The sequence below is a fragment of the Zingiber officinale genome, chromosome 4A (genome assembly GCF_018446385.1).
Source record: "Zingiber officinale cultivar Zhangliang chromosome 4A, Zo_v1.1, whole genome shotgun sequence".
Classification (NCBI taxonomy): domain Eukaryota; kingdom Viridiplantae; phylum Streptophyta; class Magnoliopsida; order Zingiberales; family Zingiberaceae; genus Zingiber; species Zingiber officinale.
In genome coordinates, this window is record NC_055992.1 from 146,281,013 (window position 1) to 146,308,717 (window position 27,705).

The window sequence follows — 27,705 nt, forward strand, 5'->3', positions numbered from 1 at the left end:
AATCTTCTCCAACAACGACGATCTCTGAGCTGCTGGCATTCGTCGTCTAAGGTCAGAGAGAAGATTGAGGGAGGTTCCCCAGTCAGCGACTTCGAATTTCTGCTTCCGTCCGCAATCCAGATAGAGGGAGGTTTCCCGATCTACGAGCTTCGCCATCCACCAGAGCTTGAAGGGAGTTTACCAAGAGTTTCTGACTCCATTTCCATCTTCAAACTCACCCGCGACTTCTGAATCAATTTGATTAGTCGATCAAAGCTTGCGATTCCATAATTCGAACTCTATTCTTCGTACGTTGAGAGTTACAGTCGGGTGTGAGCTCGAAGGGTGTTCTCCAGAAGCTCTGAGCATCGGTTGCACTAGCTGGAAACTCGTGATTCATCGTTGATCGCTCAAAGGGAGTTCCCAGAAGTGATTTTGCTTCACGACAGAGAAGAGGAGTTTGATCATAGGTTTAGTTGTGGAACGTGTTTTGTTTACCTTTATCTTTGACTTGTCCATGAATTTGCTCAGATCTCATGATCTGATTTGCTTATTTTAGATTTGATTTCATGCATTTGATTGTTGCATTTTATTCAATTCTACTTAAGAACAGGAATCCCTAATTTCATTACCTTTGGTTAGTTGAAGATGAATAGTGTAAGTTCGTGCAATTAAGTTTATTAAGGCTAATAAGAAAAACGTGTGGAACTCATGCAAGAACAATAAAATGTAAAGTTCATTCTGTTCATTTAGCTACTTTAATTAAATTATGAATCATTACTGTTTTAATTTCAATTGGACCAGCATGATTAGCTTGATAGTGTTCATTTACCATTCGGATATTCTCTTTAGATGAACCCAAACCAAACATCCATTTCCATTTGAAATCCTAAAAAGAATTTCAATTCTAGAACTCACACACTTATTAGTTATCCTTGGGAAAAAATACGACTTGGGACTCTTTACTACAACTCTTATCTTTAGTTTTAATGGGTTCCAATCTTTATTAATTTTGAAGTTTCACGTGACATGAAAATGGCTACATCACTCAACTAAGAGTCGATCTTAGTGTGAGCACCGAGCAACTGGAGGCGGAGAAGAGCAAAGGAGCCGAGCAGGCTGACCAATTGGCTTGGCTTAATAAACAGGTCAGCTCCTTCAAGTCCAAGATTAATTTGGCGAATAATAGAAAACTTTGAGCCATCGAGGACTTGGAGATAAAAAATAAGGAGTTTCGGGTGTTGGCCCAAAACCTAAAGGATACTGAGGCCACTTTGAAAGCCGAGCGGGATGGGCGATCGGCAGATCAGACGGCGGCGAAGACCCAGCTCACCGGAAAAGATGAAGAGCTGGCCCAGTTGAAGGAAGAGCTGAAGGCTTCCCACGCGACCTTAGAGACTTACCAGGGAGATGAGTCGAGTAGGTTTGACCTTATGAAACAAGCCTACATCCGCTCGGATGCTTTTAGTGATAAGGTCGCCGATCAGGCACTCCGTCTATTCGACCTAGCTATCGATGGGAAGCTTGATCAGCTGAAGGAAGGTGGCTACCTCCCCTCTGCCCTAACAAATAAGGTCATCAGTCGGAACAAGTTGAATGAGTCACTGCTCGACGATGTTTTACATTTTTTGGAGTGAGCTTGTGAGCTTTGCTTGTGTATAATTTTTTCAAAGTATCAATGAATGCACATCCGCTCGACAAACTGCTATTTTTCTTTGTCTCTTTTCTGGTCATTCAGCATTTCAACTTGTATTGCCACGTAAACTGTAAGTGTGGCCTCATGTTTCTCCGATTGGCAACGGATTATCTTTTTCTTAAGCGGTTAATCAGTTATAATTTTAAGTTCTCTGCTCGACCATTTCATGGCGTAGATTTAAGGTCGTCACTCGACCGCTGATGAAGATATGAGTTTAAGGTCGTCGCTTGACCGCTGATGAAGACATGAGTTTAAGGTCGCCGCTTGACCACTGATGAAGACATGGGTTTAAGGTCGTCGCTCAACCGCTGGTGAAGACATGGGTTTAAGGTCATCGCTCGACCGCTGGTGAAGACAAGGGTTTAAGGTCACCGCTCGACCATTGGTGAAGACAAGGGTTTAAGGTCGTCGCTCGACCGTTGATAAGTGGAAGACTTCGATTTGATTCATGTTTGTCCTGCAAAAGGAAAATACACAAATACATCTTCATTTGCTCAGGGGTCTTCTGTATGCAGGACGAAGACAGCAGACAGTGTTAATTATAACCCGTTGGTCGGCTAGAAGGGGGGTTGAATAGCCCTAAACAAAAACAAAACAAACCCTTCTCGAATTTAAAAGAATACTTACATAAAATAATTGATAAACTAAAAAGATGAGGCTCAGAGGATTTACTTGGTTACAACCGGGGAGGTTGTTAATCTAAGGAATAGAGTAGACTAAATTCTCCTTCAGGCGGAGAAGCCTCTTTACAGCAGTGTAAGCACAGAAATGAGAAGCTAAACTAGAAAGGAAAGCGTATAAGTGTTGTTTCAGTAATTGCTTGTTCTGTTTAACTTCTTGGACCAAAACTATATTTATAACCTTGGTCGAGGCGTCTAGAAGGATTCCAGGTACTTGGAAGGAGATAAAACTTTATCCCCTTCGCAACGGATAGCAGTCAAACACAATCTGGATAAAAGTCCATTCCGAGCGCCTGGACCAGGAAAATCAACCATGTTGACTTTTCCTAGTTCGGGCCTTCCGCTCCAGCTCTGCTTCGGCTCCGCAGGCTTAGGTGATTTCGACCATCTGGAATAGGGCTCACCCGAACCCAACTTCCGGCCTTCTCCTCTAGCAAGCTTCCGCTTCGGCTTCTTGTACGTCAAAATCGTTGCATGCTTCCTTCTCGTTCGCCAGTGTACTCTTCCGCAGCTTCGTCCCTCGAATACAGTGAGCCCGTCGGCTCTCTCCCATGCCGACCTTCTCACTAGCTGTGTCTTTTGCTGCCCGAGCAATCTTTCCCTCCAGCTTCTCGTCCCTTAGATACATCGCACGTTTCCTTCTCATCCGCCGGTATACTCTTCCGCAACACCTCGTCCCTCAGACGCACTGAGCCTATCGGCTCTCTCTCGTATCGTCCTTCTCGTTAGTTGCATCTTTTGCTCGACTTCCTGTGCTCCTAATGTCACGCCCCAGAAGAGTCTCTGTCCGAAGAAATTTCGGCAGCATCTCCCCTGTACGGCGGACAATATGAAACTTTCTACATATCACATATACATCAGCCACAGGCGGCTGGAATGATAACAATAAATAAAAACAAACACCACGCAGTTTATAAAGATATTCAGCCTCTGGCTGTCACAACCACACAGTTAATAATAGTAATCAATAACAATAGGACTCTGACTCGAAATCCACCCTACTCCACTACACTCGTAAAGCTCAAATCCAACGAACTCACCTCTTCTGCCGTCCAGGCAGGCACGTAGTAAAAATAAAATCCAATATCATATCAAAATCCATCAAAAGGTGTCACTCCATACAATATTCATAGGAAAAATCCAAAGATAATACTAAAACAAAGTCTGATATAGAAAAAGGCCAAAATAAAACCAATAACGAACTAGTAGAGAACTAGCTCTACGTGCATATGGGGGGCCAGCGACTGGAACTGCTCCGGACAGCCTCAACAATGGAGGCGGGGTGAGTCCAACACTCAGCAGGTACAACTGATATGCATAATAAAACAAATAACAGACAACACTAATCATGCGTACAGTCTCCTGAATACGAGAAGGAATAAATGCAACTGAAATGAAATCAGGAGATAACTGTACTAACCGGAATCAAGGTACAAAGGTAATAGGTCGTCAGACCGAAGAAATCATAATCCTGTATGCATGTTAATCAAATGCATCCATACAAATGCAGCATATAAGTGCAGCAATCACAACAATAAAATACAATAAATGCATATGGTGACCGTGCACTCGGACATCACTGCTCCTGACAGTGACTGAGTGGACGGAATGCTGTCGGAGTACTCCTGTCCTCTGGCCCCAAATCATAAATGGGGGAGCTCAATGCTCTCATCTCCCGGTACACAATGACGGGGAGGATATCTCTGCCGGCTACCACGCTGAGTCATCTGACCAACGGAGCCAAACAAAGTCCACCATCTGCCGGCTACTACGCTGCTACACTAAATGCCAGCGGAGCCAAACTGCCGGCTACCACGCTGAGTCACCTGACCAACGGAGCCAAACAGCAGAACCGCCACACTCCAGCCAGATATACAACTAATCCATGGGTGGTGTGTGCAGTACATGTAACTGGCGATGGGCTCAACCAAAGTGGAGCCGACAATCGCACAGCATGCAATCATGATGCATGACACTAAAAACATGGCATAGTCCATATAACTAGATACAAGTGTGTACCACTGGAAGAAGTATCAAATAGAAGGTACACCAATCAAATAGGGTATCAAATAAACCCTAGGTCCAGAACATATCATAGCATGTGGTTGGTTCACTACCTAAAGCATATGTGATCAGGTAGATATCATGCAGTGCAGCATAAATAAACAAACAAACATGTAACTAATCATGTAGCGACCAACCGAAACAAACAGATAACACAATTATTGTTATATGTTAAACATATTATCATGCATATCAAAAGACATAAGTCAAAGTACCCGCCTCCGAAAATAGAAAGGTCCGATCTGACTCCGAGATACTCGTCTCGCGTCAAAGTCCTGTGTCACATATAAATAAATATATTTTATTTAGCTACAATTTACATAAATAGCTAAACAAAATTCCTAAAACTATTTAGGACAAAACCCTAAACCAAAAACACATAAACATAAACCTAATTTTATTACACATGTACAACTAATTACGAAATCCATTTTCTACACCTCACCTCAATTTACTGCCTCTTGTTGATCAACAACAAGGATCGTGGCTGCAGGACACAGGATGGCTGCTGGACTAAAAATACTCCACAACAAGACCCCCTGCTGGAAACTTCACTGTCAGAATTCAAGGAGAGGAGATTCACTGATTAACCAGACAACCAATCATCTAAAATTAGTGAATCGTTGAACTCCAAAGAAGGAATACCACTCACTGCTTCCTCTCAAATCTCGTGATCTTGATCCACATCAAGAGGATCAAGAACAGAGTGAAGACTACTGCCAAACAAACCTAACTCCAACAACTTACCTCCAAGATCGACTAGGGCACACAGCTGGAGGTTTGGGCAGAGACAGCGGCGTTGAGGTGTGAAACCGATGAAGAAGTCGGAGATTAGGGCACGGTTTCTGATTAGAAGAGATGGTGCTTGGTCGGGGTGCTCTGCCGTGCAGAGAAAACCGAAGAAGAGAAGGAACCGCGGGTCAGCCAGGGCTAGGGCAGAGGATGGATCGCCGGCAATGGCTTGCGCTCGCCGGCGCTTGGGCAGGGCCGGAGGAGAAGAGAAGAGGCTCGGGAGAAGTAACCGCCGCCGGCGGTTAGGGCAAGGAGGAAGAAGGGAGACGGCGTCGGGCTCGGGTGTGAGGAGGGGGAAGAAACGAAGGTTTTAAAGAAATTAAAAAGAAAAAGAAAAAGGAAAAAGGAAAAGAAAAAATAAAACTTTTCCTTATTAAAACTGGGTAGCCTAAACAGGCTTTTCCGGACCCCGTTCTTATCCCCGTCAACTCGTCCATACGAGCTCCGAAAAATTCTCGAAAAATTTCTAAAAATTCTGGAAAATTCCCTTATTAATATTCGCCTTTTTCCGGTATTTTACATTCTCCCCCACTAATAAAAATTTGGTCCCCAAATTTCAGTATCTACCATCAGCAAATACTAGTAACAAGTAACAATAATAAATGCTGAACGATAAATTAAATCACATACCTCAAGTGAAAAGATGGGGATATCGAGCTCGGATAGTGTCCTCGAGCTCCCAAGTAGCCTCCTCGTCTGTGTGATGCTGCCATCCGACTTTAACCAGCCGGATAGTCTTGTTCCGCAACTGACGCTCTTTCCGGTCCAAAATCCGTACCGAAATCTCCTCATAAGTAATGTCAGGCTGAACTGGAACTGGGATATCTGTCAGCACATGTGTCGGATCAGGCACGTATCTCCTCAGCATCGATACGTGAAATACATCGTGAACGCCTGACAGGGACGGTGGTAGTGCCAGTCGGTAAGCTACTGCTCCGATCCTCTCCAAAATCTCGAAAGGGCCAATGTACCGCGGAGCTAGCTTACCTCTGATACCAAATCTCTTCACCCCTTTCGTGGGTAAAACTCGCAGAAATACATGGTCACCAACAGAGAACTCTAGTGGTCTGCGTCTCCGATCAGCGTAACTCTTCTGGCGATCCTGCGCCTCTGACATCCTCCGTCTGATAGTACGGACCAACTCTGCATCTTGCTGAACTCTCTGAGGTCCCATCAACTGGGCCTCTCCAACCTCATCCCAAAGGACGGGTGTCCGACAAGGTCTACCATACAACGCTTCAAACGGTGCCATCTGGATAGCCGAATGAAAGCTGTTGTTGTAAGCAAACTCTACTAACGGCAGATGGTCCTCCCAACTGCCTCCAAAATCCATAACACATGATCTCAGCAAGTCCTCAAGAGTCTGAATAGTCCGCTCTGACTGTCCATCTGTCTGTGGATGGAAAGTTGTACTGAAACGGAGCTGTGTGCCCAAGGCCTGCTGCAGACTCTGCCAGAAGCGAGACGTAAACCGTGGATCTCTATCCGAAATGATACTCAACGGAACACCATGTAGTCTGATGATCTCCCGACAATACAGATCTGCCAATCGATCCAATGGATCAGTCCTCCGAATCTGGTTAATCGATCAACGATTACCCAAATCGCGTCATGGCCTCGTCGTGTCCTCGGCAATCCTACCACAAAGTCCATGGTAATGTGATCCCACTTCCACTCGGGAATAGGAATCAGCTGAAGTAATCCTGCAGGTCTCGGTGTTCAGCCTTCACTGCTGACAGACAAGACATCTAGCCACGAAATCGCGATGTCCTTCTTCATGCCGTTCCACCAAGAGGAACGCCTCAAATCTCGATACATACGGGTCCCACCGGATGGATCGCAAATCGAAACAATGTGCCTCAAGTAGCTCTGTAAGACCGGATGAGGCGAGGTACGCATAATCCGCCTCGGAAGTATATAACACCCTCCTCATCTCGTGTAAACTCGGTCTGCTGCCCGAAAGTAATCTGACTGCTAATGAACTGCAAATCTTGATCATGATCGACGACTGAGCAATCATGGTAACGAGAATACCTGCTCTGTAGATCCCTGCTCCTCAAGGTCTAACTCGGAAAACTCGAATCAAGTCTATGAGTGAAGTCCGGTGGCAAGCCAAAGTCCCTCTGGACTTCCTGCTGAGTGCATCGGCAACCACATTAGCTTTCCCCGGATGGTAGCTAATGGTACAATCGTAGTCCTTCAGGAACTCCATCCATCTCCTCTGTCGGAGATTAAGCTCTTTCTGAGTGAAAATGTATTTGAGACTCTTATGATCAGTAAGAATCTCAAATGTAATACCGTACAAATGATGTCGCCATAGCTTCAGAGCAAAAATGATGGCAGCTAACTCCAAGTCATGAACTGGGTAGTTCTTCTCATGCTCCTTCAACTGACGAGAAGCATAAGAGACTACTCTGCCGTGCTGCATCAGAACAGCACCCAAACCCTGAAGAGACGCGTCGGTGTAAAGTACAAACCCATCCTCTCCAGAAGGTAAAACCAAAACTGGAGCCGACACTAATCTCCGCTTCAGCTCCTGAAAGCTGGTCTCGCAATCCTCGGTCCATGTAAACTTCACGCCTTTCCTGGTAAGGCGTGTCAGCGGCATAGCAATACGCGAGAAACCCTCGACAAATCGTCGGTAATATCCGGCCAATCCCAGAAAACTGCGGATCTCCTGCACTGACTTCGGCTGTTCCCAACTGGTGACAGCCTCGATCTTCTGAGGATCAACTGAAATACCTCTACTAGAAACCACGTGTCCCAGAAAACCGACTGAGGATAGCCAAAACGCACACTTGCTGAACTTCGCGTACAGCTGATGTCGTCGAAGAATCTCCAAAACTATGCGAAGATGCTGTGCGTGCTCCTCCTCGGAATGAGAGTAGACCAATATGTCATCAATAAAAACTATAACAAACTGATCCAGATACTCCAGAAATATGCGGTTCATCAAGTCCATAAACACCGCTGGAGCATTGGTAAGCCCAAATGGCATTACCAAAAACTCATAATGACCGTATCGAGTACGGAAAGCTGTCTTCTGAATATCTGAGTCTCTGACTCTCAGCTGATGATATCCGGATCGCAGATCAATCTTAGAATACACTGATGTACCTCTGAGCTGATCAAACAAATCCTCGATCCGTGGTAAGGGATATTTATTTCTGACGGTCACTGCATTCAGCTGTCTGTAGTCAATACATAACCTCATGGTGCCGTCCTTTTTCTTGACAAATAACACAGGAGAACCCCATGGAGAAACACTAGGGCGAATGAATCCCCTATCCAAAAGCTCCTGGAGTTGAACCTTCAGCTCGTTCAACTCCTTTGGTGCCATACGATAAGGAGCTTTCGATGCCGGTGCGGTTCCCGGAATCAACTCAATAGCGAACTCCACTGGCCTTCTGGGAGGCAAACCTGGCAGCTCCTCTGGAAATACATCTGGGTACTCCCGGACTACAGGAACGTCGGAAACTGCTGCTGTCCTCAGTACTGATCAAAGATAACAGAAAACCCTGACAGCCATGTGACAGCAACCTCTGAGCCTGTATCGCCGAAATGATCGATAAGCCGTCGTCTCTGATGCCAGTGAAATCCCACGAGGGTTGGTTCGGAGGCCGAAATGTGACCACCCTCGTCTGGCAATCAACTGTGGCATGATATGCTGACAAACAGTCCATGCCAAGAATAATATCAAAATCGACCATTTCTAATACTAATAGATCCACTGTAAGTATTAGGTTGCCAAAATCTAACGGGCAACCTCTGACCTCCTGGGTGACATCCAATGAATCACCGGACGGTAGGGAGACGGTCAATCGCTGGGGTCTGAAAGTGGGTAATCTACCAACCTCCCGCATAAAAGTGCGAGATATAAATGAATGCGAGCTACCAGTATCTATCAGTATATCTGCAGATAAGGCATAAATAGAAATCATACCGCGGAAAACGGATCCGTCGGCTCGCTGCGCATCCTCTCTGGTCATCGCATGAACACGTCCAGTCTCTGGCGGAGGAGGAGGAGGTAACGCTGCCAGCGGCTGCTGCGGCTGTACTGGATACTGCGCCAGAGAAGACTGAGAAGACGGCGACTGATACTGTGCAGCTGGCTGAGACTGAGTCTGGTACTGCCCCTGCGTCGGATAATAAAGTCCCGGAACAGAACTCTGGGGTGCTATGGAAGCACTGGAGTACTCCTGTCCAAGCATGCCAAATGTCGCTGCTGCATGTGAAGCACTAGGCTGCTGGCCAGGCAAAGGTTGGGCTCTACGCCCTCCTCGATAAGTACCGGACTGACTGGACTGTCCTCCATGATCCGTCCCTCCGGAAGTCATATGCTGAGTCTTCTGCGGACAATCTCGGCTCTGGTGTCCAGGCAGTTTGCAATGAAAGCAAACCGACTGTCCCAGAGAGCAAGCTGAGATGATATGATCTCTGGACCCACATCTGAAACAACGAATGTCGCTGGCGGGTTGTTTCCGGTTTTGCTGGGAAGACCGGGAACGTCCAGAAGAAGACTGTCCTGATTTCTGGGGTTTACGTGATCCCCCAGATATACCCTGATCTGACCGACTACGCCTGCTCTGTTGTGGTGTAGCCTGAGGCTGCTGGATCTGTCCAGATGTCTGACTCGGCTGCTTCCTTTTCCTATCCGGAAAAACTCTCTGCTGAGCTGACTCAATAATGAGAGCTCTGTCCAACATCTCTGCATAAGATGTGATACCAAGACCGACAAGTCTTAGTTGCAAATGTCCATCCAGTCCCTGAATGAACTGCTGCATACGTGAACTGTCCTCAGCAACTAGCTCTGGACAAAATCTGGCCAATCTGTCAAACTCTGCATTATACTCAGTCACTGTCCGATTATTCTGTCGCAAACTCAGGAAATCCTGCCGGCGAGCCATCTGATAAGCTCGTGGAAAGAAACGGCTCTCAAAAGCCTCTCTGAATCTGGCCCAAGTGATGTTCTGCTCACCGATGATAGAACGCTGAGTAAGCCACCAAGTATCGGCCGCATCCCGTAAATGAAAAGCAGCCAGCTCTGCTTTCTCCCACTCGGAGCAAGCAATATAAAAGAAAGTCCGCTCCATAGTCTCAATCCAAGACAAGGCCACACTCGGATCTCTGTCTCCTCGGAAAAGTGTGAATCGACTCTTCATCGATTCTACCAACACTGGAATCCTGGCTCGTGCCGCGGCAATGCCAGTGAGGTGTGTCGGAACGGCTGTCGGAACTGGCGGAAACACTGGAGCTGGTGCTACAGGTGGTACTGGTGTATAAACCGGAGGAGGTACTCCCAGTGCTGCTGGGTAAACAGGAGCATATGCGTAGGGTGGACATAGGTGGTTGGAGGTACCGTAGGCCGTAGTGTGAATCAACCGGTATCCCTAATGCAGTCCGAGTACACGATAGGTCTTGGGGCACAGGCGTCGATGCCGGTACTGTGAGGCCTGTGGCGGTGGTGCCGAGTACGCAATAGACTGAGCTGGAGCTGGTGTCGGATATGCTAATGGTATCCCTGGTGGTACCAATACAGGAGCAGTGGATACGTCGGTGCAGGTGAGGTAGGCACCTCTAAGGGAGCCATCGGAGTCTGAAGGCCCGCCGCACTCGCAGTATGCTGAGTCTGACAGGCTCAGCCTCGGTAGGCATCTCTGGTATATCCAGAGATCCTGCAGTCCTCGCACGTGCTCGTCCAGCACCACGTCTCGCGGCAATACGCGTAGATCGCCTCATATCTGTTAAATTATATTACAGATATTACTACAGGTATAAACAATTACCAAAATGACATCATACCTAATTGCTGTCTGGAGATGTTCCGTCGCTGTCCAGCCCCCAAATTGACCTCGGAATTCCGTACGAGAGAAACAAACACCGGAAATCCATATAAATCCAAAACGGAAGTCCATAACATAATCGAAACGGACAAATCCGTGCAACCGAAAATAACTGCCCAGACTAATCTGTCTCACAACTAGGGCTAATATAAAAAAATGTCCAAAATACTAAAAGCAGGTATCACACCCTGCTCTGATACCAATAAATTGGTATCAGATAAATCTCAAAAAAATCCAACACACGGAAATCAAATAAATATCGCCAAACTTTGGCGCGCTGATACCCAATAAACTGATATCAGATTATTCAAAGTATCCATAATACGAAAACAAAGATCATATAAATCCAGAACACACTGCAAGTATCGTATACCTGCTCTGATACCACTAAATTGTCACGCCCCAGAGGAGTCTCTGTCCGAAGAAATTTCGGCAGCATCTCCCCTGTACGGCGGACAATATGAAACTTTCTACATATCACATATACATCAGCCACAGGCGGCTGGAATGATAACAATAAATAAAAACAAACACCACGCAGTTTATAAAGATATTCAGCCTCTGGCTGTCACAACCACGCAGTTAATAATAGTAATCAATAACAATAGGACTCTGACTCGAAATCCACCCTACTCCACTACACTCGTAAAGCTCAAATCCAACGAACTCACCTCTTCTGCCGTCCAGGCAGGCACGTAGTAAAAATAAAATCCAATATCATATCAAAATCCATCAAAAGGTGTCACTCCATACAATATTCATAGGAAAAATCCAAAGATAATACTAAAACAAAGTCTGATATAGAAAAAGGCCAAAATAAAACCAATAACGAACTAGTAGAGAACTAGCTCTACGTGCATATGGGGGGCCAGCGACTGACAGCCTCAACCTGAAAATATCAACAATGGAGGCGGGGTGAGTCCAACACTCAGCAGGTACAACTGATATGCATAATAAAACAAATAACAGACAACACTAATCATGCGTACAGTCTCCTGAATACGAGAAGGAATAAATGCAACTGAAATGAAATCAGGAGATAACTGTACTAACTGGAATCAAGGTACAAAGGTAATCGGTCGTCAGACCGAAGAAATCATAATCCTGTATGCATGTCAATCAAATGCATCCATACAAATGCAGCATATAAGTGCAGCAATCACAACAATAAAATGCAATAAATGCATATGGTGACCGTGCACTCGGACATCACTGCTCCTGACAGTGACTGAGTGGACGGAATGCTGTCGGAGTACTCCTGTCCTCTGTCCCCAAATCATAAATGGGGGAGCTCAATGCTCTCATCTCCCGGTACACAATGACGGGGAGGATATCTCTGCCGGCTACCACGCTGAGTCTCCTGACCAACGGAGCCAAACAAAGTCCACCATCTGCCGGCTACCACGCTGCTACACTAAATGCCAACAGAGCCAAAGCGGAACTGTCTGCCGGCTACCACGCTGAGTCCTCAGACCAACGGAGCCAAACAGCAGAACCGCCACACTCCAGCCAGATATACAACTAATCCATGGGTGGTGTGTGCAGTACATGTAACTGGCGATGGGCTCAACCAAAGTGGAGCCGACAATCGCACAGCATGCAATCATGATGCATGACACTAAAAACATGGCATAGTCCATATAACTAGATACAAGTGTGTACCACTGGAAGAAGTATCAAATAGAAGGTACACCAATCAAATAGGGTATCAAATAAACCCTAGGTCCAGAACATATCATAGCATGTGGTTGGTTCACTACCTAAAGCATATGTGATCAGGTAGATATCATGCAGTGCAGCATAAATAAACAAACAAACATGTAACTAATCATGTAGCGACCAACCGAAACAAACAGATAACACAATTATTGTTATATGTTAAACATATTATCATGCATATCAAAAGACATAAGTCAAAGTACCCGCCTCCGAAAATAGAAAGGTCCGATCTGACTCCGAGATACTCGTCTCGCGTCAAAGTCCTGTGTCACATATAAATAAATATATTTTATTTAGCTACAATTTACATAAATAGCTAAACAAAATTCCTAAAACTATTTAGGACAAAACCCTAAACCAAAAACACATAAACATAAACCTAATTTTATTACACATGTACAACTAATTACGAAATCCATTTTCTACACCTCACCTCAATTCACTGCCTCTTGTTGATCAACAACAAGGATCGTGGCTGCAGGACACAGGATGGCTGCTGGACTAAAAATACTCCACAACAAGACCCCCTGCTGGAAACTTCACTGTCAGAATTCAAGGAGAGGGGATTACTGATTAACCAGACAACCAATCATCTAAAATTAGTGAATCGTTGAACTCCAAAGAAGGAATACCACTCACTGCTTCCTCCCAAATATCGTGATCTTGATCCACATCAAGAGGATCAAGAACAGAGTGAAGACTACTGCCAAACAAACCTAACTCCAACAACTTACCTCCAAGATCGACTAGGGCACACAGCTGGAGGTTTGGGCAGAGACAGCGGCATTGAGGTGTGAAACCGATGAAGAAATCGGAGATTAGGGCACGGTTTCTGATTAGATGAGATGGTGCTTGGTCGGGGTGCTCTGCCGTGCGGAGAAAACCGAAGAAGAGAAGGAACCGCGGGTCAGCCAGGGCTAGGGCAGAGGATGGATCGCCGGCAATGGCTTGCGCTCGCCGGCGCTTGGGCAGGGCCGGAGGAGAAGAGAAGAGGCTCGGGAGAAGTAACCGCCGCCGGCGGTTAGGGCAAGGAGGAAGAAGGGAGACGGCGTCGGGCTCGGGTGTGAGGAGGGGGAAGAAACGAAGGTTTTAAAGAAATTAAAAAGAAAAAGAAAAAGGAAAAAGGAAAAGAAAAAATAAAACTTTTCCTTATTAAAACTGGGTAGCCTAAACAGGCTTTTCCGGACCCCGTTCTTATCCCCGTCAACTCGTCCATACGAGCTCCGAAAAATTCCCGAAAAATTTCTAAAAATTCCGGAAAATTCCCTTATTAATATTCGCCTTTTTTCGGTATTTTACACCTAAGTTCCTGCACACTTAGACACAGTGTTAAACACAACATGACCTAATTTAACTTGTTTGATCACATCAAAACAACCTTGGGGTATTAACAAACTCCCCCTTTTTGATGTGAGCAACTCAGGTTAAGTTAGGGTAAACAAATATAAAATAAAAGCAATAAATTTACAATTCAAGTGCATAAAAGCAATAAATTTGTAATTCAAGTGCAAAAAAATTTTTTAAAAAAATTAATCTACCTCCCCTAGACTTAATCTTCCCTTCTCCCCCTTTGATCACATAAAAAATATGGTACCAAAAAAAAATCTAAGGGTAACTTTTATGAAACTTTGATTTTCAAATAATTTTTAAAAAATTTATCAAGATTTTAAAAATATTGAAAATAATTTTGATAGCACTAAAAATGCAATAAATTTTAGAAAAAAATTTCTAAGTAAACAATTTTTGATAAACAATCAATAATTTCCTCAGTTAAATAAATTTTCAAAAACTAATTTTGTAGAAATTTGGGTAAAGTAAATCTAATACCAAAAAAAAACTTTAAGTTTTAAAAAAAAATTAAGTTAAAAAAATTCTAAATTAAGGATACTGTAAAATATTTAAGTAACTATTAAAATATTATTTTATAATTAAATACTTTATCAGTTAGTCAATTAAATATTTTATTTCAATACTTGGCTTCCCGACTGTGGTGATGCACTAGGTCTTCTGGGTTATTAGAGTAACAACCAGCTTATAGACAAAGCCTCATAAGGAAATTAAACGTTTAATGTACTCTCTGAAAGCCCCAAGTCCAATTTTAATTAAGGCAAGTCTTTAAAACCCAATATAAGTCCCTTCCAACTGAGTTAATTAGGAATTTCTTTGGAATGTATTTCTGAAATTTTTTTCTAATTTGTCCTTTGTGATATTTAAAATACCAGTTCAAATTATATCTTCTAATATGTGTACTATATGTGTATGTATGATTTTTCAAATTTTTTATTTCTTTTTATAAATTATCATTTTCTAGCTTTAATTTATCAAAATCTTCTAATGGACAAGATTTTACTAGAATTACTTTTAATTTTTTAATTTCTTTTTCTAATTTGTAACAATCTTTAGTTAGTAATTTAACAAATTGAAATAACCTATCGGGTGGGAGAGATTGTACCTGACTTACTTTATTGATCTCGTTGTCCGTAGCTCCCCCTAAACTGCTGCTTTCTTCTGATGCAGCTCCCCCTTCATCGATGCTCTCGATGCTCATTTCAGACGAGCTTTCTTCGTGTTCGTCTTCTGGTAGGTACTTGTCTATTAGAGTTGTTCCGACGATTTCCTCGGTTTCAGATTCTTCTGATGGCTTGGTGTCCATCGAGGAGTTGGATTCAACTTCTTTTGGTTCTTCATGAAGCTTCAAGAACTTTTTCCAAAGTTCTTTTGTACTTTGGTAGTCACTGATTTTATCGAGATCTTCAACCGGTAGTACATTTAAAAGATGAAATTCAGCCATACCATTTGACGTAAAATCGTCACGTTGCTTTTTGGTCCAGAGGCGTATTTCGATTTCTTCTCCATTCATATTCTTCGGTGCTTTATAATCATATTTCACTATTAATAAAATATTAAAATCTATTTTAAGAAATACCTCCATTCGTTGCTTCCAAAATATGAACTCGCCCTCGAACATTGGTGGGTAGATGTTAGCTTCGGTCATCTCGTTGCTTCGGTTGGTGATTAGTCCTTCTGAGGCGTCCTGGCTCTGATATCACTTGTTAAGACCCATTGGCCAACTAGAATGGGGGTTGAATAGCCCTACACAAAAATAAAACAAACCCTTCTCAGACTTAAAAGAACACTTGCATAAAATAATTGATAAACTAAAAAGACGAGGCTCAGAGTATTTACTTGGTTACAACCGGGAAGATTGTTAATCCAAGGAATAGAGTAACACTAAATTCTCCTTCAGGCGGAGAAGCCTCTTTACAGCAGTGTAAACATAAAAATGAGAAGTTAAACCAGAAAGAAAAGCGCACAAGTGTTGTTTCAGTAATTGCTTATTCTGTTTAGTTTCTTGGACCAAGGCTACATTTATAGCCTTGGTCGGAGTGCCTGGAAGGAGATAAAACTTTTTCCCATTTGCAACAGATCGCGATCAAATGTGATCCGGATAAAAGTCTATTCCAAGCGCCCGGACCAGGAAAGTCAACCACATTGACTTTTTCCAGTCCGGGTCTTTAGCTCCGGCTCCGCTTCGGCTCAGCACGCTTGGGTGATTTCGGCCATCCGGAATAGGGCTCACCTGAACCCAACTTCCGGCCTTCATCTTGAGTAAGTTTCCGCTCCGGCTTCTCATACCTCGGAATCGTCACATGCTTCCTTCTCGTCCGCCAGCGTACACTTCCGCAGCTTCGTCCCTCGGACGCACTGAGCCTGTCAGCTCTCTCCCGTGCCGACCTTCTCGCTAGCTGCGTCTTTTGCTCCCCGAGCAATTTTCCGCACTAGCTTCTCATCCCTCGGATACATCACACGTTTCCTTCTCGCCCGCTGATGTACTCTTCCGCAACACCTCGTCCCTTACACGCACTGAGCCTGTCGGCTCTCTCCCATGCCGTCCTTCTCGCTAGTTGCGTCTTTTGCTCGACTTCCTGTGCTCCTAAGTTTCTGCACACTTAGACACAGGGCTAAACACAATAGGACCTAACTTAACTTATTTGATCACATCAAAACAACCTTGGGGGTACCAACAGACAGCTCAAGCACTCCATGATCGATCGAGCCATCTGCCGTCTTCGTCCTCCAAGTAGTCGGCCCTCGAGCAAAGTTTTTGTATGACCTCGTAAGGTCCTACCCATAGAACTTCGAGTTTGGTGAAGTCACCATCCGACTTTTTCTTCTTCCATACTAGATCACCGACCTGAAAGGATCTCGAGATTACCCTTCAGTTGTAGTTCTATTTCATCCACTGTCGGTACACCATAAGCTGAACAGCAACCTTGTCTCGTGCCTTGTCGACCAAGTCTAGCTCCATCAATCTACGCTTGTCGTTCTCCTTGTCATAGTGCTAAACTCAGTCGGACTCCACCCCAACTTCCACCGGGACTGGTGCTTCACTGTCATATTCCAGATGGAATGGCATCACGCCGGTCGCCTCCTTTGGGGTCGTGCGCATGGCCCACAGGACGTTTGGGAGTTCATCAACCCAGCTGCCTCCTGCATGGTCGAGCCGAGCTCTCAATCCTTTGAGTATCTCCCGATTGGTGACTTCCGCTTAGCCGTTGCTTTGGGGGTAGGCCACTGAGGTAAAGGCCTGCTGTATTCCGTAACCTTTGCACTATTCTTTGAGCTTTCGACCAGCGAATTGCCTCCCGTTATCTGAGACGAGTCGGTAGGGGATGCTGAATCGACACAGGATGTTTTGCCAGATGAATTTGATGACCATTTGCTCACTTATATTTGCTAGCGGCTCGGCCTCTACCCACTTTGAGAAGTAGTCTACAGCGACGAGCAAGAAACTCCTCTGACCGGTCACCATAGGGAACGACGCTATGATGTCCATGCCCCATTGGTCGAATGGGCAAGACACCATGGATGTCTTCATCTCCTCGGTTGGTCGATGCGGGATGTTGTAATACATTTAGCAAGACAGACAGGTGGACACTGTCCGAGCGGCATCCTCTTGGAGAGTTGGCCAAAAATATCTAGCTAGGAGGATCTTTCAAGTCAAGGAACGGTCGCCCAAATGGCTTCCACAGGAGCCTTGGTGCACTTCCTGTAGGATGTACTCTGCGTCCTCCGGTCCAACGCACTTGAGTAAGGGTCTGGAGAAGGCTCTCTTATAAAGCTGATCCTCGATCAAGGTGAACTGTCCAACCCTTTTTTTAATAGTCGAGCTGCTTCTTGGTCGGTCGGCATGATACATGCTCGAAGGAATTCGATCAGTGGCAATCTCCAGTCGCTTGAGTAAACTACTCCCCTCCATCTAGTCGATGTGCGCACCAGCAAGACATGTTTGATCTGCTGGTTGATCACAACTAGTGATAGTGAATTGGCTAACTTAGCCAGTTCATCTGCTACTTGATTGTCCGACCAAGGGATCTTCTGTATAGTGACCTCCTGGAAATTTGCCTTTAGTTTCTAGAAGGCTTCCACATATAACTTGAGTCGGGAGCTGCTAATCTCAAACATCCCTGACAGCTGTTGGGCGGCTAATTGAGAATCTGAGTGAATAAGGACTTTTGTGACTCCAACATGTCGTACTACCTGTAAGCCAGCTATCAAGGCTTCGTACTCAGCTTTGTTGTTAGTGGCCCGATAATCCAGCTGGATGGAGAGCTGTATTCGATCTTCCCTCGGTGAGATCATTAGTATACCTATTCCACCCCCTTGACGAGTGGAAGAACCGTCCACATATATTCTCCAAGTTGTATCTGGTTCCACGTTCTAGACTTCTGTGATGAAATCATCTAAGGCATGTGCTTTGATCGCCGTTCAGGGTTGATATTGAATATCGAACTCACTTAATTCAGTTGTCCATTTGATCAACCGCCCGGACGCCTTTGGGTTGAGGAGCACTTTTCCCAAGGTACTGTTGGTCATGAAGATGATCGGGTGAGCAAGAAAATAAGGGTGGAGTCTCCGAGCGGCAAGCACCAAAGCGTAAGCTAACTTTTCCAGACCAGTATAGCGTGATTCAGCATCTTTCAATATATGACTTAAAAAATACACAGGTTGCTGGTCGTGGTCATCTTGCCTTACTAATACCGAGCTGACCGCATGCTCGGTGGATGACAGATAGATCTAGAGAGGCTCTCCAACGATTGTCTTAGCTAACATAGGTAAAGAGTTAAGATACAATTTGAGCTCTTTTAAAGTTCGGTCGCACTCTGCATCCCATTGGTACCTCGTAGCTCGACGCAGAACTTTGAAGAATGGCAGACTTCGATCGGACGTCTTAGAGATGAACCTTAAGAGTGCGGTAATCTGTCTGGTTAGTCGTTGGGCCTCCTTCAGCTTGTGAAGTGGAGGCGTGTCTTGCAGGGCCTTCACCTTACTTGGATTTGCCTCGATCCCCTGCTCGGTCACGATATACCCGAGAAAACGACTGCTCTTCACACCAATAGGCATTTACTGGGGTTCAGCTTCATTCCATAGGTTCTTAGTGTTTTGGCATGTTTCCTCAATGTCCATACAGAGGTCGGCCGCTCGGAGGGATTTTATCAGTATGTCATCGAGATAGACCTCCATGTTACGGTCGATCTGCTTACGGAATACCTTATTCATCAGCCTTTAATAGCTTGCTCCAGCATTCTTTAGTCCGAACGGCATGACGTTGTAGCAATAGGTTCCATCGGTCGTGATGAAACTGACCTTCTCCTGATCTTCTCAGGCAAGCGTCACTTGATGGTATCCATGGTATGCGTCGAGCATGCATATTAATTCGCAACCCGCTGTGGAGTCCACCATTTGATCTGTCCGAGGTAGGGGATAGAAGTCCTTCGGTCGTTCCTTATTGAAGTCACGAAAGTCAATGCAGACCCGTCATTTATTGCCTGGGTTGGAGACTAGTACCACGTTAGGGAGCCAACTTGAGAATTGGGCTTCCCGTATATGGCCTGCCTCTAGTAATTTCTCTATCTCTGCTCGGATGATCAAATTCTGCTCTGGGCTAAAGTCTCTCTTCTTTTGTTTAACCGGTCGAGAGTCCGATCGGATATGTAGCTCATGTTGAGCCACGCTTGGAGAAATGCAAGACAATTCATGTGTCGACTAGGCGAGCATGTCATAGTTTTGTCTGAGGCAGGCGACCAATTCTATTTTCTTCTCGCTTTCCAGATCGGCGGCAATAAAGGTTGTCGCCTCCGCTCGGTTTAGATATATATGGACCTCCTCCTTTTCATCATAGACCAGAGTAGGAGGCTTCTCCGTGATAGCAGTCACTTCGAGGTGAGGTGTCTTTCGAGCGGTTTGTGCTTCCATTCTGACCATTTCGACGTAGCAATGCCGAGCGGTCAACTGATCGCCTCTGACTTCGTCCACCTTGTCCCCACTGGGAACTTGATTCTCTGGTAGAAAGTGGATATCATTGATCGGAACTCATTAAGCGCTGGTCTACCAAGGATGACATTGTAGGCTGACAGCGCATCTACCACGATGAAATTAGTCGTCCATGTCCTCTTTAGCGGCTCTTCCCCGAGCTAGACGACCAAGCGCAGTTGGCTGATCGGCAATACTTCATTACCAATGAACCCATAGAGTGGAGTCATCATGGGCAGTAAATCACTCCGGTCGATTTGCAGCTAATCTAATGCTTTCTTAGAGATGATGTTCACCGAGCTTCCTATGTCAACAAAGGTACGGTGAATAACATAATTAGCTATTACCACTCGGATAATCAGGGTGTCATCATGGAGGATCTCTACCCCCTCCAAATCCTTCGGACCAAAGCTGATCTCAGGCCCCTCGGCTTTCTCCTTGCTATAGCCGACTGCGTGAGTTTCAAGCCACCGAGCGTGCAATTTTCTTGCTCGATTGGAATCACCACTGGTCGTCCCCCCGGCGATCATTCCTATCTCACCCCAAGCGGCATTGCTTTTATTTTCTTCCTCTCGAGCTGAGTGTCATCTCCGTTCGTCTTTCTCCCGAGCAGGACTTGGAATGCTCCATCGCTGAGATAGATGGCGACGTGGTTTGACCGCTGTCTTTTTGTCATCCCTTCGCCCAGCTAATCGGCACCTATATCTTCGATCAGGCGATGGCGATTGATGATACCACCTTCTTGGGGCTGGCCTACTGGCCAAGTAGCAGTCCCGTGTATTATGAGTCGCCGACTGATGGAAAGAGCAAAACATCGGCGTCCATATTTTGCCCCTGGACGTTTTTGGGCATCCAGCCCCAACGTGCTGCACGGCGTGCATCCTAAGCTCATGTTGTGGTTGAGTTCCTCCCGATTGAGGCCCTTTAGGAGGCTAATGGCTACTCGGTTGGCACCGCCATTGGTTCGGTGCGTGCCTCATTTTTCCTAGCCGCCTGAGATTCTTCTACATTGATGTATTCATTGGCCCTTTTTTTGTAGATGGCCAAAGTCCTTTGGCAGCTTTTGAATAAGTGACCGGAAGAATTCTCCTTCAGTGAGCCCCTGAGTAAAAGTGTTGACCAATACATCTGAGGAGACTGTCGGGATGTCCATCACCACCTGATTGAAGCATTGGATATATGCCCTTAAGGCCTCTCGCGGCCCTTGCTTCAATAAGAAGAGATTCACGCTCGTCTTCTGGTGACGACGACTACTAGCAAAGTGATGTAGGAAGGCCGCTCGGATGTCTTTGAAGTTATAGATTGAGCCACTGGGCAAATGTTTGAACCAGTGTTGTGCCAACCCAGATAACGTGGTAAGGAAGACTCGACATTTTACACCCTCCGTGTATTGGTGTAGTGTGGTTGCATTGTCAAACTTGACCAGGTGGTCGTCAGGGTCGGTCATCCCATTATGTTCCCCAATCGTCAATGAGGTGTAGTGCCTCGGTAGACGGTCATTTAGAATCCCCTCTGAGAATTGTTGGTTGACCTGCTCGGGTGAGTCATCCTCCCTAGGTTTCCTTTTTCTGGTGTTTCGAACTGGTGCATCATCAAAGGATGATCCCCGATCTCTATCAGCTCAACCCCTCTCTTCTGCCGGGGTCCAAAATGACGCATGACATAGGGGGGCCGAGGCATGAGGTTCTTCTCCATAAGTGTCGATCGACCTCTTTCCATTAGGATCCCGAATGGAAAGATGTTCCGTTCGGTCTTCTGGCTCAGCCCGGCGACCTTCCGCGGAAGTTGCGCTCCTGTACTTGTCGTTCGACCATCGCCTGTTGTTGATGTTATTCCAATATCTTCGCCACTTGAGCCTGTATTAATGCGTTGAGATCCTCTCGTGTCAAGGTCACGATTATGAGTCGTTCAACGTCTTCCATCTTCTTTCCCGAATGCAGGTTACATTCCCACAGATGATGCCAAAATGATCCTGTTCGAGAGCGCGAAGCTGGATTGTCGGGGAGGTGGCAGTTTCGCTAGCTAGATGAAGACCTTGTTCTGTGCAAAACAAAATCAAAACCAAGGAAGGGGTCCCTAGCGTTGGCCCTCCGATGCTCAAGTGAGAAACAGAAACAAAAGAGGAAAATAGTAAGTACTCAGGATAAAGTTTTTACGTACCTTTCATCATACCTGACATCCCCTTTTTATACCTTTTCGGGCGACCTTCCATATTCTCCTGTTTAATGTTATTGATTACCGACAGAAGATGTTTTTGTCTTGTCTTCTTCCCATTTATGATAGATAGAGTGTTTTATTTGATTTCCTCCTTCTATTAATTATTCGTTGTTTCCTCTCCTATCATTTTATCGATTCATTGTATATAATGTCAACGCCCTTCTCCGAGCCGGATGGGTGCCCCGCTCGGCTCGAGTAGCTAGCCCGCTTATCTTGTTTTCCTGCCGACCGGGTTAACTGTACTCACTTACTGAGATGGCCGATCGGACATGGGAACCTTCGATTGGCCAATGAACTGCTTCCCCTCCTGATGCAGCTAAACATCGCTTAAGCCCTAGTGTTGACCATCTTGACTTTGACTTATACCATGATAATTGACTCATGTCAAGTAGGCTCTTATCACCACATCATTGTTGTTGCCACCATTGAAGAATCTAAAGATCTCACCATGCTTTCAATCGAAGAATTGATGGGACCTTTAGAGTCTCATGAGCAAAGAAGGATGATGCATAATGAGCAACCTTTAGAGAGTGTTTTTCTGACAAAGCTAAATTTCAAACAACAAAGTTCCCTTAAGAAAAGCAATTTTAAAGATGATTAGAAAAGTGACAAAAAAAGATTTCATAATGGAGAGTCCAATAGAAGGGAAGTCTGCAAGAGCAAAAAAGATTCAACCTATGATGATTCAAAGCCTTCTCTCAAGAATTGCAAAAAATAAGGTCATACTACTTCAAGTTGCTGGCATCGTGGAAAGCCTCAATATCATCATTGCAAGAAGTTCGAGCATATTGAAAAAGATTTCAGATTCAAAAAGGCCATTCAAGATAAAATAAAAAAAGGAGAATATGATGAAGAGGTTCATTGGTTCTGTCTGTTAATCAACTCTTGATGAAAAAGATAGTACATGGCTTCTTGACAGTGGTTGCAGCAATCACATGTCAAGTAACGAAAATATTTTTCGCAATCTTGATTTTACAATTATTCTAAAGTGAAACTAGGAAATGGTACTATCGTGGAGTCAAAAGGAAAAACAGAGAATTTCAAAACAAACTGAGGCACAAAATATATCAATGCTATGTTGTTTGTGCCAGAAGTCAATCAATATTTGTTGAGTGTGGGGCAACTAGTTGAAAATGACTATCATCTTCATTTCGAGGATGGCAGTGGCACTACTTTTTATTTAAAAAAGAAAGAAAGAGATTTGGTGATTACTTATGTGAAAATGATGAGAAATAGAAACTTCTCTATTAATCTTCAGCTGAAGTTATTCTGGCAACGAAAAGTGAAGTTAAACAAGACACTTGGTTGTGGCATAAAAAGTTTTGTCATTTGAACTTTAATGGTCTAAAGCTTCTTAAGCAGAAAAACATGGTACCTGAAATTCAATCTATAACGAATCTATGTGAAAGGTAGGGCTTTAAGTAAGTCGAGCCAAGTTTTAGGATGTTCAAACTTGTTTGATAAGGTAACCGAGCTAAAAATTATAGGAATTATATATTAATTGTATAAAATAATTAAATACTTACAGCTGTCTCCCGCAGATCTGCAATCGGCTATAGCAGAACTTACTATCGGAAGAACGATCACAAAATTGGAAAGCTCTCCGCAATTCTATGAACCAAACCCCACTGCCTCAGATGTTCCTCTTCATCTCTCGTTGTCTCTTTCTCCACCTTCGTGAATGATCCTTGGACGCACCCCTTATAAAGGAAAAATAACTCAAGGGTATAATGGATTTTTTCTATTAATAGGCAACGTGGGCACGTTCTCACGTTCCTATTTCTACATCTTCCACTCGTCCAAGGTAAGTTACTAAGACCAGTTCATCCAGGTTAGTCACTGAGACCAGTTAGTCACAAATACCTAATAAGTCACATAGAATATTTGAGAGTTTGGTCACAAAGACCATATTAGAACATCCAATCCATACTTAGAGAAAATAGTTCGTGCGACAGCAAGCACACTGAGGGATAGTTGCTAAGATGATTGTTACACCTTACATAGCTGCTCTCTAAACGATCAATGCTAACAAAGTTGTTACACTTTATTTAGCCGCTCTTCCAAATAAACTAGAGACATACTCTACATGGCACATAGTCTCTCTCTCCTGGTGGCACATAGCCTTTATCCAGGATTCATCCAAGCTCGCTGTGACACACAGCCATTACCTTAGATATATACATGTCTTGCTATTTATCCAAATTAAATAAGTTTCATTTACATCAATATGAACATCTCTAATCTCTTATAATGAATATTATGTCAAGAGCATATTCCATATTCAAATATTCACTAACATTTCTATACATAACAGAAATGGGTCGACCAGTGAATAGCATCAAAAGATGTAAATATATTTAATCGTCCTTTTTAGCTAGAATCTATTCATTTTAATCAGTCGCTTTCCTAATTATGATCCATAAACTGAATCATCCATAGCCATAAGATACACGCTAAAGTAGTAGACATTGATTAAAACTTCAAGTAAATAGCTAAATAGTCACTAAGAGTAAAAACTAAAATTAACTTATAATTTCAATGGTCTCACATAGAAGAGAAATAGGGATCCATTCTCCTACTACCTTTATTGTCGCAATAGCATATGTGGTATGTGTTGGATCGAGAAGCGCTAGAGGGGGTGAATAGCACTCGTGGCTTTCACAATTCGTATTTGAAAATTGTACGAGTAAAGCAGCGGAATAAGAAAACAACGCACACAAAAAGACCCAAGTATTTACTTGGTTCGGAGCCTAGGGCGACTCCTACTCCAAGGACCGCGATCGTTGATCGCTTTCGGTGGGCAACAACTATATTATCACAAAAGAGTACAATTGAATGTTACAATTAAATGCAATAAAATAAGTTATACCGACAACAGAAATACTAAGTTTGAAGCTCCTAGTCGTCGGGGTCGTAGAGCGTAGTTGGAGCGTTCAGAGCAGCGTACAAGACCACAGGTTGTTCAGTTCTTGTTGTTGTTCGAAGTTGCTTCCCGAGACTCCTTTTATAGCCTCTGTAGGACTGATCCAGATCCTCAAAGCTCGGGATCATATTTGACCCAAAGCGGATCGGTCGACCGATCCCCGCATTCGATCGACCGATCAATTGATCTCCTCCTCATCCGATCTGATCCCCTCAGCTTCGATCTGGTTAACTCCCATCCTTGGTTCAGTCGATCGATCCCTAAATTCGGTCGACCAATCCCTCGACTGAACCCAGTCTGCAATCTGGAAATCTGGTCCTTTTGTGCTGTGGTTCGGTGGACCGATCAGGCCATTCGATCGATCGATCATGGCTAAGTCTGACCCTACAGAAATGTTAGTTTCCTGTAAAATAGAGCTAGACAAATAGCAAATAAAACAAATAAGTTGACAGCTTTTGGGTTGTCCGGTTCTGACTTCGAATTTTCTACCGGAAACCCTAGGTCGAACCGACGCGTTCCCTCCACGGGGAACGCGTCCACAACTACTCCACTCAGGAGAAGTTACCTTTTGCAGTTCAGTCCTCCAGGCCAACAGGGCTTTTGCTCGGCGCTCGAGTCTTCCGGTCTTCATGCTGGACGCTCGCTCCATGACTCGTCCAGACTTTCACCTGGTTCGCGACACCAAGATTTCCACCTAGGGTTACCGCCCCTAGGATTTTTGCCCAAAGCTTCAACCCGCCAAGACTTTCCGCCTAGGGTTACCACCCCTAAGACCTAGGGTTACCACCCCTTAGGGTTTTCCCTTTGCCTAACCGTAGTTAGGACTTTTCTTCACCTAGGGTTATCACCCCCTATGGTTTTCCACCTGCCTAACCGCAGCTAGGACTTTTGCCTAAGTAACCTTAGGACTTTCCTGCAATCTCATTCACACACATTAGATAACAAACCAACTTAACTTGAACCCTTTGACATAATCAAATCATTGGTTCGATCGTCAGATGCTTCCCACACCAACAATCTCCCCCTTTTTTATTATGGCAACACGGTTCAAAGTTAAGTAAAAATACGACAAAATTTAAATATGAAATTAAGAAATTTAAACATGAGCATGAATGTAAAAATTTGTAAAACTTTAAATTCTTAATTTACTAATTTCTTCTATTAACTTTGACTCTTCTCTCCTCCTTTGACATAAATCAAAAAGAATAAGTAGATAGAAAAAAATATTTTACGTAATTTTAAGCTCCCCTTGAACAATAACACTTAGTAAAATTTAGCTTTGAAGATACTTAGCTAATTTAGAGATACTTTGAAAAATATCTAACTTTTTCAACAAAAGCTTAGAAACTTTTATATCTTTTTCCAAAAACAAACTTAGCTAAATTTTCAGCTTTAAAATTGATTGTGTTGAGAAAATACTTTGCCAAATAGCTAAGTTTTAAAACATAATCTAACTAAGTTTAGTTTTTTAAAAAAACTTGATTAAGTATTTACAAGAGCATAGTTAAGTACTTAGCTTGAAAAATACTTAGCTCTTTCAAAAAACTTGGCAAAACTTAGCATTTGAAAATAATTGCTTTGGGAAACACTTAGCTAAATTTGAAAACCCTTAAAAGTATTGATAAATACTTAATTTTTAAAAGATTTTCTTGATAGAAGTTTAATTTAAGTACTTAGCTTTAAGAGGATTTTCATAGAAGCTTAGCTTAAGTACTTAGCTTTGAAGACATTTATATTTTCAACAGAGACTTAGCTAAATTTTGAAAGTAAGTATTTTGTCAAGTACTTAGCTTTCAAAAGAAGTCGATTAAAAATTTAGCTTTAAAAGACTTTGATAAATCCTTTAAAAATTATATAAACTTAGCAAAAAAAATTGATAAAAAGATGTTGATAAAAGCTCAATTAAGCATTTGGATTCAAATGGATTTTCATAAAAAGAACTTAGTTAAGTACATCAAAATCAAAAAAAAAAAAAATCAAAAACTTATTTGTCTAGATACAAAAATATTTGAACTTGATGAAATATTTGATGCTTAAAAAACAATTGAACTTCTTTTAAAAAGAAATCTTTAACTTAATTAAAAAAACTTGACTCCCTTCACTCCCCCTTAATTAATGCCTTAATAAATTCTAAGGGTCCTAGAGTCCCAGCATAGTAATTGTTACATATGATTTTCATAAATCTCCATCTCACTCATTCTAAGTTATCAAGCATATTCAGCTTATGAGTGAGTGTGAGACGAAGTTAACTTTATTTAATTCTTATCAATATTTGAAATTGAGGTAAGTTTAAAAATTTAGTGAGTTTGAATTTCAAATGAGTAAACATTTAAAATTTTGAAGATTTTGAAAATATAATTAATTCAGTTTTAAATCATAATTTGAAAATGTGATTTGAGAATTAATTGAGATTTTAAAAATTAATTATCATTAAGATTTTAAATTAATTATAATTTGAAAATTAATTATTATATGATT